Here is a 14468-nt window from a genome sequence, read left to right on the forward strand (position 1 = left end):
CTACTCATGGTTTTTTACATTCTATAGACTGTTTCTCAAACAGTATCTGTTGTTCTAGAAAAAGGATGGGATGGAAAGCAACTTGTCATCTGATAATGTAATAATGATACTGCCAAGAGGAGGTAGGCACATAAATAAAATGTCCCACCAGTCAGATGTGCAGCCGGGTTCTTTGCACAGAAATATCAACATGCCTTTCACTCTAAAGTTAGATACATATGCATCTCTTACAGATTCTTTTTCCTCTTGTTTTTTCTTGTTTTCTTTTGAGGAAGGAACTATGACTTCAGGTATTACGTCCATAATAACAGCTTTCCATAGGCTCTTTATAAACCCAAACAGAAGCCAAAGAAGAAAGCAGTGTAAGGCACGATTTAGCAACACATAAGAATCAAAAGGAGCCCTAAGCCAAACCTCAGTGTTACATTATTTTAAATACAGCATGTTTCCCCAGAAGACCAGAAAAACCACTAGAGCTATGAAAAGCAATTCTAAGATGAGTTTTGTAACTTTGGTATCCAAGAAAAGAAAAAGGCAGTAGCATGAAAATTCCTAGAGACATTAATGAAAAGGTAGACTAGATGGAAACCACTTTCTGCCAAGTACTGTGACGTCTGAAGGGTTTCAAAGAGAGACAGAGAATTTTCCTCTGAAATGTCTGTCACCACCTGCAGCACTTGGGGTGGTTTGGCTCAGCTCTGAGTGAAGGAGACAGGGAGAGAACACTTGCAGGAAGCTTAGCCTGTGGAACAGCCTTGGCCTGCTCTTGAGAAAATACCGAAAAGCCAGAAAATTGTCATGATGGCCATCAGAGAAGATAAATGCTCATTTTGGGGAGATTTTCCTGAGCATTTAAACCCTAGCAGACTGCATTTGTCCTGCCACAGCCTGAATTAACCCCAGGCAGCACTGTCAAGCCAGCTAAACCACTGACCCTGCAACCACCATTCTTCTGCTGGAAGAAACATAAACCTACAATGGCCAACACAAAGGAAGGATTAGTCTCTTTTTCACCTCCAGGAATTCTTGCCAGTGTTTTGCTATGGAAAAACTGTTCTCTCTATTTCCTGTCATAGAAGACCTTCCAACATACGCATAAGTGGAGCACGAGTCCTCTAGCAGGGACCAGAAGTCTGAATTGGCTGATATTTTTGGAGGTTACCAGTAACTAGTGGCAATGGGGTATTTTACAGATTAGTTACTTGAACTTGCCCTACCATGCCTTTTGTACGTTTATGAAAAACCCAGCTTGATGAGAAGGTAGTGTAGCACTCTGGTAAAATCTGTCATATATCAAATCCAGACTTACTGCTCTGCACGATACAGCACCAAGGTGGGTAACAGTGAAAGGGTACAGCCAGCAAGGTGTCTGCACGGATACATCTGCAGATGCAAGTAGTTGGGGCTCTTCTGTCCTTGATCCAAGCAATCCAGATCTCAGCCAGCTCCTAGTGCTGGATGGCTCCATTAATTGTACACTATACAACAATATATTACACATTTCAGCCATACACGCATCTGAGGCACCACCAGCCAGCCAACTCTGTGTGCAGGCTGAACCTGCAGACCATGCACACAGTCACAACCCAGAAGACCCTTCTAAACCAAAAACTCAACCAAAACAACCCCAAAACAAACCCTCCCCAAAGCAGAAAGAAATAAAGAAAACAAATATTTACATTTACAGAAATATTTATAACGTTCATTTCATTTCACAGCCAATGTTTTACTGTGCTAAAATTTGTAGCTAGATTATCTGATGTAAGCATTAATGTCTTGCCAAATAGTTTGTAATTTTTTTTAAATGCTTGCAGGCACTCTCAGATTCCCCAGCTGTATCTAAAGTCTATGACACTCTCAGAGAAAAACAGAATGTTACAAATGTTAAGTAGAGGCGACTGCATGTTGTAGTAGGCATCTTAATATAATTTAACTTTTTTTTGGATTATTTCTGTTTTTCAAATCCTGATAGGATGTTTCCTTAACTGCCAGTACTACTTAGTTTATTGTCAGCTGTGTAAAAGTCAAATAATAGTTTCCAAAAGAATTCAGGCTAACAGTTTAGCAATGGTTAAAAAATGTGTACTTCATATGGCAGCTGGGCTTTGATCAAATATGTTTGCTATATATCCAATGGCATATTTTCCTAAAATTCCTTTCATTAATGTATGGCCTCATTATTTGATGCACTGTCAGTGAACTCTGTACAGCACAGTCTTCAGGGTTTAATACATAAACCACGCTATAGGGAAAGACATGCCAGAAGGATTTTAATTTACACTTCCAACAAATTGATTTAATAATTCATGACTATATGCTTGAACTCTTTTGGAGGAGGGTTTTTTTAATCCATTGTCCAACTAATTTTGGATCAACATTTTGTGCAGCCAGAATGTAAAATGATACACATACGAACGTGTACACTGCAGTGCAGTGATCTGTGTTGGCCCATTAACCCAGTTATTTTATTGTTGGGCTGAACACATTTGCTTCCTTCCTAGTTTTTTTAAACATTTGATTTCATTTAAATTTGGAGTATGTGTGACAGGGAATCAGCAGAGCCTCTATAAAAAAATCCCACTTGTGAGCTTATACAAGTCACTGACTCAATGTAGACCTATTCCTCTTGATGGGTTTCCCTCAGGTACTCAACATTACAGCATCCGAGCAGTTTAAAAGCTTTAATGGCTCTACTCTCTATCCTCTATCCTTGTCATCAGGAGTTAATTGGATTTCTTTTAATGCTACCATAGGAGATGGCATCCCTTGGGTAAGGTCACACTAGCAGTCAGGACCAGTACCCACATCCCCTTAGTCACAGAGCCAAACTTCTCCACAGGGACAACAGACTTTTGACTCCTGCAGTGAGATCCATGACTCAAATATCACTTCTTCCAGTGTTTTATTCTTGATTTAAGTGCTTGTGTGAACTGCAGAAAATTACAAGCAATCACAGTTTCATTTTCTCTAAAGAACTTCACAGAGCTGCGTAAGGAATAACATGCTGCCAGCATGAGTTCAGACAGCGGGTTATCAAATCTTTAACAGTCCTGTGTCCCCTGATCATCAGTTTTACTATTTTCAAGGGTTACAACATGCTACTATCAGACCCTCAAAGAACTTTCTGTTTGCGTCACAGCACAAATCAATTTATATTTGGTGCAATAGTTTTTTTAAGCTGATTTGAGAAGGGTGCTATCACGACATTTCCTGGAATCCGAAACAGCCATACTGAAAAAGAAACCTAGAATTCAGGTATCACCTCCTCCATTCAACACAGAAATACCTCCACTTTGGTTTAAAACCACAGTAACTTTCCTTTGTCTTGTGAGGACAAAGTGAGGACAGAGAGTACACAGATGAATCAGTATTTCACTGAAAAAAAGGAAAGATTTTTTGATGGTTAACCAGTTAGTTTCCCTAACCAGAAGACCAATATAAAAAAGGTAGGACGTAAAACACCACTTCTAATTTCCTTTTCCCCAGCAGTCATTTGTCCCCTAAGATGATGAGGCAATCTCAATGTTGAGGGAGTTCTGAGGTTTCATTCCCTACAAGGAGCGTCAATACTGTAACAGGAGCTCAGAGAAGTCGTGGATTCTCCATCTTTGCAGACATTTGAAACTTGACTGGACATAGCTGAGCAATCTCATCCAAAGCGGAAGTTATCCGTTCTTTGAAATACAAACAAAACCGTATGCCCTCCTAATGTCTCCTTCAACCTTGATTTTTCTACTACTTCCTTTAGCAGTTAATGGACAAATGAATAAATGAACTGAATCACACACTGTATGTTGCTCAACATACAACACCCTTCCACCTAAACTTAGATGCCTGACAGCCATCAAATGACTTGTTCTACTCTCTAGTCATCTTATCTTCCCAAGGACTCTTCTGATAAGGGCAATGCCTAACTGATCTGCTTACGAATCAACTTACCTTACTACTAAAATCTGACTGAAAACAGGATCGCTTTTCTTTTCTAAAACTGTCCAAAAGCTGCAGCAATTCAAGAACTGATTCACAGGCAGATCATAAACCCCGGTATCAAGAACAGCAGTGTGCACATAGGACAAGTGAAGTACACACAGCATAGGGGCAGGCACTGCATTATCTGTATAACTTAATTCAGTATCTCACAGCTGCCAGGTACTGTTCATCCACATGGTCCTGGTTTGCCCATCCCATGAAAACTAACCACAGAACTGAGTGTCAAAATTATTAACACAGTATGTGAAATAAGGCTTTTGCCTGCACTGATGAGACAAGAAGGGGATTTCTTCCAGGATTCCCCCACTGGAGTTAGAAGAAGCTGGGTGAGAAATGCCACTGGATGAACTGCTGACACCCAAACCAAGCCAATGACTTCGGCTCACCCAGAAGACAAGACCATCTGCATGTTCCAGGCTGACCTCTCTTTTCTGTCCAAATCAGCAACTCTTTCCTGCCAGTGGCACCGACAAGTGGAAGCCATTGTAGCTACCACATTAAATATTTCTCAAGGTTGTGGGGAAAAAAAAAATTACTGGAAAGGATTTGCGCTCCACACTGGCTTAGCTAGGAAAAGAGATGCAGTGGAGAAGATTGTGTTTCCATAGCCATGGCTGAGCAGGTGGCAAAGACACACCACAGGTGCTTGTTCCATAGAGGATTCCACTCCCTGGTAAAACAGCCACTCCTCAAAGAAGCCAGGACTTGAAGATATCCAGGACTCTTCCTGTCAGATGAGTCCTGTGTAAGTTTATGAAGCCTTGGGATCACCATGATTAACTATCTTCCTTAAGCCATTCCCCACCAGGCTTTAGTGCTTTTAAACCACCAAACCCTTGAATTAAAGAGGGAGATTCTCTTTTCACAGCTGTGACTCAACACAGGAAGGAATTCAGAGACATCTGAAAACAAAGCCAGGCAGAATTTAAAACAAAATCCTTCAATGACAGATTTAGCAAGTGATGGGCACAGCTGGAGCTTACAAATATAACTAAGCAAATGAGCATGCATTATACAACAACCTTACATGGACAGATCCTATGAAGGGCAATTTCCTCACAAGGAACTGGAAAAACCAAACTGCTATGAATAAATCATCAGAAAAAATAGATATTGGCTGTTCAAAAGGAATCTGAGTCCTTGGGTCCTTCAGCAAACTAAATGGTAATCACCTCTAAAATGAGGTATGTGACAACCAATTAAGCAACTTAAGCCTTGATTTTTAGTTATTGTCTATTTAAGTCACAATGCAAAATCAAAATTCCTGTGCCTAGAGAAAACGCTACTAAGATATAGTTTTCAAAAATTACATAATACCTTTCAAACACTCAAATTAAAATATACACTAAATAGTACATACATCACTGAGTCACTGCAAAGGAAATGCACGCCTACTTTTTCAGCTGGGGAAGTTGATGCTAAATGTACTCAGTAGATATTCTAGGAGGAATTGAAGTGAAAAAAAAGAGTGAAATTAGATATTAACAGCTAATTATCAGTGTCACTATCTTAAACATGACATGCTTCTTTCTACCCAGTCAAATGGGCTACATGACACAGCATATCAGTTTTAAGAAGCAAACACAAGGTTGCAGATGAACTTCACAAAATGCAACATATATCTTGAAGATAATCAGTCATGAGGAATAAACCTATTGACCACCTTCACACAGTCCTGCAAAAGCAAAACAACAATGACTACTGAAAACTCTGCTTCCCTTGTCTGCTCAGCTGGGGTATGTGACTCGCATTAATCGCACTGGGAATAATGTACTTGCACTCAGAGCCTGGACTGACTGATGTCAAATGAAGTTCAACCATTCATATTAATGGGGATCAGCATTTGTCTGAGGGAATGGAAGCCTCTCAGACCTCAGGGTCATGAATTGACAAGCTATCGAACATTTTCTGTGTAGTGCTGACCATCCTCCATCCCCACTGAGCTCAGCTGTCTAGACCCTTAGTCCCACTCCAGCTGCTTTGTGCTCCTCCTGAGGCACAGAAAGAGCTCATTACTGATTCTTTCTGTGTAATGTGCAATGCGGGCTGAGGTCTCACAACTCCCTTTCTAGGAAACACAAAATAGTCATGTTTTTCTGCACCCCGAGAAAAACAGAAACATACATGCAAACTGTGAGTTTTGTATTCTGGAGATCTGTAAACAACTAAGCCATATGGTGACAAAAGTGCCATTAATGTGGAAGAAGAAAAAGAAAAGAAGAAAAAGAAAAAAGGGACACTGAAAATAACACCTCAAAAGAACACAGATGACTAATAACTTCTACAAGGAAAATGATTGTTAAATTGCTATTGTCTCACGCCACTAATAAACTGGGAGGACGCAAATAGCAGTCTTTCTTACAGATGGACTTTCTGGAAAAATACCTTCACACAGCACTTTTTCTTGAACGATTTCAGAGTATCTATAACCTCATGGGCTGTAGTCATGCTAATGATCAGCAAGCAGTAACTTCAGGTGACTGATGAAAGTCTGTAGCTGATATTGTCTGTCAAAACATTAAAATATGCAAAGAAAAGCACTGCAGCAGTTTTGGTCTTCTTAATGTAAAGTAGAGCAATTTTGGGAGTAAGGACAGTTATAATTTTCACCATCATCATTAATCCTAATAATATTAAAACAGCAATAATAACAATGATAACTATTAACTTTTTTGGTGAAAAAAATTCTGCCAGATGCAAATTTAAATTTTATGTATGATAAGAAAGTCATCTCTTTCCGGTGAGATTTACAAATATAACCCAGCTCTGGTAGTCAGGACGTGCAGAGTGAGTGAATTCAAAAAGCCCACTCAAGCCTTGGCATCTGTTTCTTAGAGGCACTTCAGTCACATTCTTGTTTTTAAGACATGCATGTGTAAACATTAAAAAACACAAAACAATAAGAAGATAAGAATCCAGCAGGCAAGGCCAACCCTAACAAAGGATGAGACAAATTTAAAAAAACAAGATTAAAATAAATGCCTTATGTGCATAATAAATTTCAGTATCATGAGTCACTAGACTGACTCATGAACTATAACTTGACCATGCCTCTTTTAATTGTTCCACATAAGGATCCCCATTCTGAAAAAGAATATCTTTAGCAGACATAGTGCTACAGCTGGTTTTTTCTTTATCAATAGTATATGTGTACTGTAGCGCAAGTTATAGAATTTAAGTTCTGCTACAGGTTTAGAAAGAAGCATGTAGGATGTACAAGATATGCAGCTACATCAGAAAATGCCTTCTATATGTACTTGGAGAACCACCAGTAGAAATCACCACAAAACCAATGAACATCTCTTCCTCACAGTAACATCAGGTGAAATATAAAAGCTAAAAAGGCAAGGCTGCAAACCTATGCAGTCAGTAATCACATTTGATCTTCTTTCAGCATTAAAGCTTTATCTCAATTTTCTTTCCTTAGCAATATGGACCAAAAAACACATTACTAATTTTCTACATTTAAGCAGTTCTGGGTTTTCTCCACCTTCAACATTCATTTCCTGTTCCAGAAAAATCCTCTCATACAACAGCTCGTTACTTAAGTAAGAATATAAAAATGTTTGTAATGGCAAGACTGAAGGCTCATCCAGTCTAGTGGTCTCTTTTCAACAGTAAGAAGAATAATTATAGAACATTTATATATGATATTTCCCCATCCTTAGTGCTCCCCCTTCTCTCCATCTATTTTCAGCTCAGGAGATTTCCTGAGCCTATTGTGGCCTGTCTATTTTGCAACCCCAAGTAGATATCACATTCAAGTACTTGTCCAGCGTCCCTTTGAGCCCTTGTAAAATTCTTGCATCTGCAACACCATCTGGCAAACAATTTTATATGTCTGCTACCCCATGTGTGAAGAACCACTTCCAATACCAACAGTGCAATGTGATAATGTATTAATTTCCCCTCATACACCACCACCTTCATAACATTAGCCAGAAAGTAGATCCCACTGGGCAATAAAAAACCTGAAAATTCTGATTTTGTTGTGATGATCATCCAACTGTTTCAACATTAGAGGCATTACACATGCTACCTCATTATTTTATTTTGCATAAAATCGTGTCACGGAATGAGTGGGAAATTAAGTGAAAATTGGTCAAGAGAAAGTTAAGAAGGTGAGAGTAGTCATCAGTTCTAATGAGTATTTGCTGCCAAAGAAAAATATCTTGCTACGGTCACAGCACAAGATGAGATACAATATTTCACAACTAAATCTTTGGTGAGAATCCAGGACCAGCTTTGAACAAAGTTAAGTTCAATTCAACAAAGTAAGTTTCTGCCAAGGCTGGCAAATACATGGGCGGGGCAAAACCAGAGGTGAGATCAGTGAAAGAGAAACCCTTCAGGTTTCAGTCATCAGTGGCTCCACACCAGTTGCAGAAGGGCTCCCACACGAACTTGTGAATACCTGCAGGCAGGTAGGATGAAAAAGGCATCCCAGCACCCAGCAGTTGGGGAGCTCTGTCGCATCTCTCCTTGACAAGACCCTTTGCCTCTCTCACACTGCAGTAAAATTCACTTTTAGTTTACTGAAATGGTCAGGTTTTCTCATATCCACAACTTTTACTCTAATAAAGGCGGCATGGGGGTGAACGGTTTTACTTTTGCACCAGCTGGTAATGTATCTTTAAAATCTTCTGCTCTTAAAATGATTGAATAATTTAAGAAATGTGTTTTAAGATTTATGCTACAAATTGACTATGAAGAAACAGAGTTATAAGCTCTATTAATCTTCATGTTTCAAGGTGTGAGTGATGTAAGAAATACCATCTTGCAATACAGAACAGTAAAATTGTGAAGATTTATGCCTTCTGTAGAAACATCTGGTCTTACCCACTCTTGCTGCCAGAATGGCAGACTGGATGAGCTGCTTGTTTATTTCAGCCAGGGGTTTCCTTGACTACTGGACTTTATGTTAAGACATGATGAACATCTTACTCCCATTGGAGGATTTTTACTCTCATGAAGTCAATAGGTCAGAACTTGAAATTTACAGCTCATGAAAGGGATTTCTCCTTTGAGTTTGTTAGATTTTAGTGCAACAGTAGACAATTATGAATACTTAGAACAATTGTACTTCATGTACTCCATACTTGTGCTTCATACAGGCATAGGCATTAATTTAAAGGCCTGTCAGAACACAACTTCTTTAGCAACAGAGTGAATCATGAGGGGTAGGAAATGTACAAAGGGGTTACAGCTCACAGAAATACAACAGTGAACCCTATCAAAAAGTTCCTTTCATTTTAAAACAAAAACAAAGTTTTCAATTCAGTATTATAAACTGTAATTATTTCAGAGGATCGAATTAGTTTTATTTATTTACTTAGAATTCAGAATAGTTTCATTCTTTCCATTATATCTATCAAAAGTCAAATTTCAAGTTAAGTTAGTATCTGCAGTGGATCACTATAATGCAAAGGCATTTCTGTCACTGCCTAATGAATTTCAGAATTGTTTCAAAAAATACACATGTTCAAAAGTTTCTCGATTTATCAAAAACTAACATTGAAACAATGACAGAAAGCATACACTTTCTGGAAAAAAAGTCCTCATTAGCTTTTAAAACAGAAAAGTTACAGCACCTTTTTCAATTACAGCTACTTTTAAGATTTTCCAGAGGTAGCTACAGTTTGGCTTTGACCCTACTATTGCAAAGTGCCAGAAATACCAAGTTATAGTAGGGAAAATGTTGTGTGTGCACACATGTATGTGTTTGTCTACAGTCTGCATGAGCACTTGAAAAACATCCAACATATACACACAGCAAATCACATAATTAAAATTAGTCTTATGCCGAAGAAATTTGTCTTTAAAGTAGAAAACAATGGAAGGACAGCAGAGATTTCTCAGTACTAAAACATAATGCTTCATTTACTGAGTAATCCCTGGAGCATATGGATGTTTACCTCACTCTGGGCAAGCTCAAGTGCATAGACAGACAATTACAGTGCTTCAGCTGATGTATGATAACTTGTTAAGCTGCTGTAATGCAGTGACATTCTTTCATGGGCTTAGAGACTGCATTCCTGTATTTTCCTCCATGCCAATATGACTTTTGTCTTCCAGATTAAATGGCTATAAGATATAAATGGCATGTTCAAAGTTAGAATGCCTGAATCTGAATGCACAAAGCCCTGGAAACTTAAAAACTGGAACCTCTGTCTGCAGTCTCTCTGTGAGTTTGGCAGGTACTGTGTCTGCATCCACTCTGCCTTCAGAAAAATAAAATATTAGTAAATAAATAAAAAAAAAGGACAATATTTTGCAATAGGAAAATCACAATACAGTTTGGTTGCATTGCTTCTCACATGAATAATGGCTGGACAGCAGACTTATTTAAATGACCCACTGAATACGGTTCAAAAAAATTTATAGTATGTAGATATAGGCTGCAGATTAATAGCAAATGCTGGCAAATGGCTTTAGAGAGACTCCAAATTTTGCTTTGGGAGAATGGCAAAAGGAGGAAATATATTGCTGAAGTCTCTCTTCCCACCACTTTTACACTGTTGCCTCTTGTCAGAATGTAGGGTGCAAAGTTCTGAGACTGGTATTTGGCAAAAGCACAGCTTAAATTATATTAAAAACAAAAAAACCAAACAAACAGACAAACAACAACAACAACAAAAAAACCCAACACACTAATGAAACTGCTTTGGTCAATCACACATAGCTATTGAACACTTCCTTTATTGTGGTGAGTCTTCACTTCTCCATGAAATTTGTGAAAGCTGAAGGCAGTACTTCAAACTATTAATTTTCTAGGCTTTTAGACACTATATCAAAATCTTATTTTTCTATTCCATATTACTGGACAAGGAAAGTTCAATACAGCAATTGCGAACTCTACTGCTTGGTAATATGTGAACTCTAGAATCTCAGAAATGCCCACACTTCTCTATTTCTTTCAATGTATTTGATCCAAAATTCTGTCAGTGTAAAAGGAATTTTAAAGTGGTTTTAATGTTCTTCTATTCATAACAATCTAAGGATATAAAAGGTGCAAGATTCACAGAAAAGCAACCCATCCACACTCAGATACAGACATACACAGTATGGATAGGTATTCTTTATTCCACAAGAAACTCTTGTGGTTCACAGCACCTGAGTATGAGTTTCCAGGTTATTATGATCTTACTTCTTAAATATTAAAAATATAACACACCCAAGAAGTTTTCCTGAATATGAGTTTCCAGGTTATTATGATCTTACTTCTTAAATATTAAAAATATAACACACCCAAGAAGTTTTTTTGGTTGTTGTTTTTTGGTTGGGTTTTTTTATGTTTGTTTGTTTGGTTTTGTTTTCTTGTTTTTTTTTTTTTAATGAAGCCAAAAGTAGCAGTCAATTGTCATCTATGTTTTGATTGGCATATTTCACACAGGAGACCTTTGATATTAAACCATGGTTGAAATATCAAAATTCCTTCAAATACTTATGCCTGTTAATGATAACTACAGCTGCCCTTATAATCTGCTGCCCTTGATATGACTTACATTCCTACAGGAATATAAATCTCCAGGTTTAAAAATCAGTATTCATCTCAGGGCTCTGGAGAAACATACAGCTTTATTATTCTGATGCTGCATAGTATTATCATTGGGTTAATATGATGAAATAGACTTGCTTTTTTCCTTTTTTTTTTTCCTGAAGCTTATCTAGTCTCACATTATTAATCTGAAAAGAGGCCAAACCAAGAAACAGGAAGAGAGATACAACAAATTCAGAGCTCGAATACGGTCACTTGGGCCATTGCACATCTTCAATAGAAGGCATTTAGTCCAAGACATGGGAATATTGAAAAAGAAACATTATGAAGGGAGACTACTGAAAGCTGTTTCCTATCTGTTAAGAGATCAAAGAGGATCAGACCAAATATGAAATTATCTTGTAGCTGAGGTAATAATGTACCTAGTGATCTTGAAATGAAATGTTTAAAAATCTGTATTTCTACTTTTCATTTTAAGAGATGTGCATTTTAATCCCATGAGTAATCCCATGATGATAATCACAAAATTGTACCATATAATTAAATTTAAAAGCAAGATCTATTCCATCCTTGAATCAAAATTATTCCTTTCATCACAGTAAAGTCATATTGTTTTTAAAACCTAGTGACTTTATTTATTTAATTTAATTCATAAGCCCCCGGTTATCACTGTAATTTTACTCATACGTAGGTTATCAAATGTGCACTGTTATAGCTGCTTGAAGTGTATTTCCAAAACCAGAAAAGAACTAAGACCCAAAGACACATCATCACCTCTTGCAGAAATGTCAGCCATGCTATGAATAAAGCATAAGTTTAGAAAAACATCATCACCCAGCACACAAATAGCATTTGCTGAACCAAACACGTGTCTGGAGCTGTGCTCCTGAGCTAACTGGAGGCAGATCCTTGTACCATGCCACAGCACGCTGCAGTTGAGAAATCCCTCAAGCTGGTCATGGAGAGTTCAGCACGCTGTGCAAGGGCAATTGCCAAACTCTGGGGCAGGAAGTATGGCCAGAAATCCCAGAAATCAGGCTAGGAAACAATGCTGTTATCTGTCACGGACACGCCTGACAGGGCGAAGAAGGCAGCAAGGACAGGGACCAGGTGACACTGCCTGGGAAGCTGCAACAAGCCATTGCAAGGATGAGCCCTGGTCTGGGGGATGGCTGGGGCTGAGAACAGGGAGAGGAAGGGTAGGTGACACCAAGGAAGGATGATGGAGCCAAACTAGCAACCAAGGCCAGCACCTGTTCCTGCAAGTGATGGCCCAAACCACCACTGCACCTGTGTTCAGCTGTGTCCAGCCCAGCTGGCACAAGACTATGCCAGGGACACCATGGAGATTGGGATGGGAGGGGTTATTGCCCCCGTGGCAGTCTTCTTAAAAACTGGAGGCACACTGAGATTACACTGGAATTATTCAGTATCTAAACAGCAGAAATTGAATGGGAATAGGCATACCTGCAGAGGGCAGACTGCCTTATCCAAAGACACTATAAACTCAGTCACAGGAGACCCAAAACCTCTGTGCTCATGTTAAGCACCTAATTCTAAAGTGATGTTGAATTTAGAATGCTAGATAGCTAGCTATGACTCCCTGGTATATCCAAAGAGAGAGAGAAAAAAAACCAAAAAACAGAAAACAAACAAACAAAGAAACCCACAACAACAAAAAATTAACTGAACTCTCGAAAAGCCTGTTCTAGAAGCAAGTAATGAACTGATGGGTACATGCACTGGGATCTGGCCCAGCCTCATCTCCAAGTTGGAGGACAGAAAATTTCGCAACTCTGCAAGAACCCTTCTCTTCTTTCCTGTGTGTCAGACTAACCCCGACCCAGAGTGTATCTTCTAGTTCAGTGCTGTCCAACATATGGTTCCAGGCAGGATGTTGCCTGTAAAATGCTTATGCACTAATTCCACTAATTAGAGCATTCAAAATAAAAGCAGAGCTTTCCAAGGGTGACCAAAAGGCAGTGCTGCCTTTCTGACAGAGACGTGCCATCAGCCACAGCCAAGGCTGGGAACTCCTGCATGACTGAGGTACTGAGCTAATGTGTCTCCAAAAACACTCTGAGACCCCATCAGCCAAGCTGTGGATTTTGATTTACCCACCTGACAGCCCTGTTCAGCCCTGCTGGGCTGGACTTTGCAGAGTATCCCCACGAGAAGCACCTGCAAAAGGAGAGGAAGGGAGGAACACTTTGGGCTTGGTAAAGTAGGTTTAATAGAGTTGGAAGTGGCTGAGGTGATTACCCTGTGTGAACTGACTAAGGAACAATACACAAACAAAAGACAAGTCTGACACAACTGTCACAACAAAGTCATTTCTGAAAGACATCTGACAAGGCAACATCTATTTTAAAAATCCTCAGGATATTAACTGTGAATTTATATTTTGTATTAAGAAGACTAAACATCATGAAAACAGCTGAATTTAGGACAAACAATAGGCCAATAAATACAATACTAGTGCTTTAAAAAAATTAAATAACCATTTGTTCTTGCATCTATGTTGCTTCCAAATACTGGCAGAATTCCTTCAAATAAACAAACTGCTAGGTTTTTTGTTTTGTTTTGTTTTGAATTTTTAAAGATTACATGTTGGCAGTAATTCAGGCAAATCTGGACATTTGTTCCATTCATCTGAAGTGAAAAAAAGTGATACATCTATCACATTGCATTTTCTCTCCTAGGAAGCCAAAACTAGGGCCCTCCAGGGAACAAGAAGTTTAATTACAAACTATCACTGTACAACAAGATAGATTATTGGACATATCTCTGGGAACACATTCAATACAATAAGCCAGTATAATCTGATATGCAATTTTTTTCTTTTTTTAATGCAAGACCATGGTTCTTTTTTCAGTATAAAAGGAAGAAATCAGAAAAATAGTGATCAACTAGAGACCTGCAAAGTTTGTTGCAAAATAATCTTCATAATACAGTTAGTGATTCTTCAGAATCAAAAGAA

The sequence above is a fragment of the Coloeus monedula genome, assembly GCF_965178545.1.
Source record: "Coloeus monedula genome assembly, chromosome: 4".
NCBI classification, from domain to species: Eukaryota; Metazoa; Chordata; class Aves; order Passeriformes; family Corvidae; genus Coloeus; species Coloeus monedula.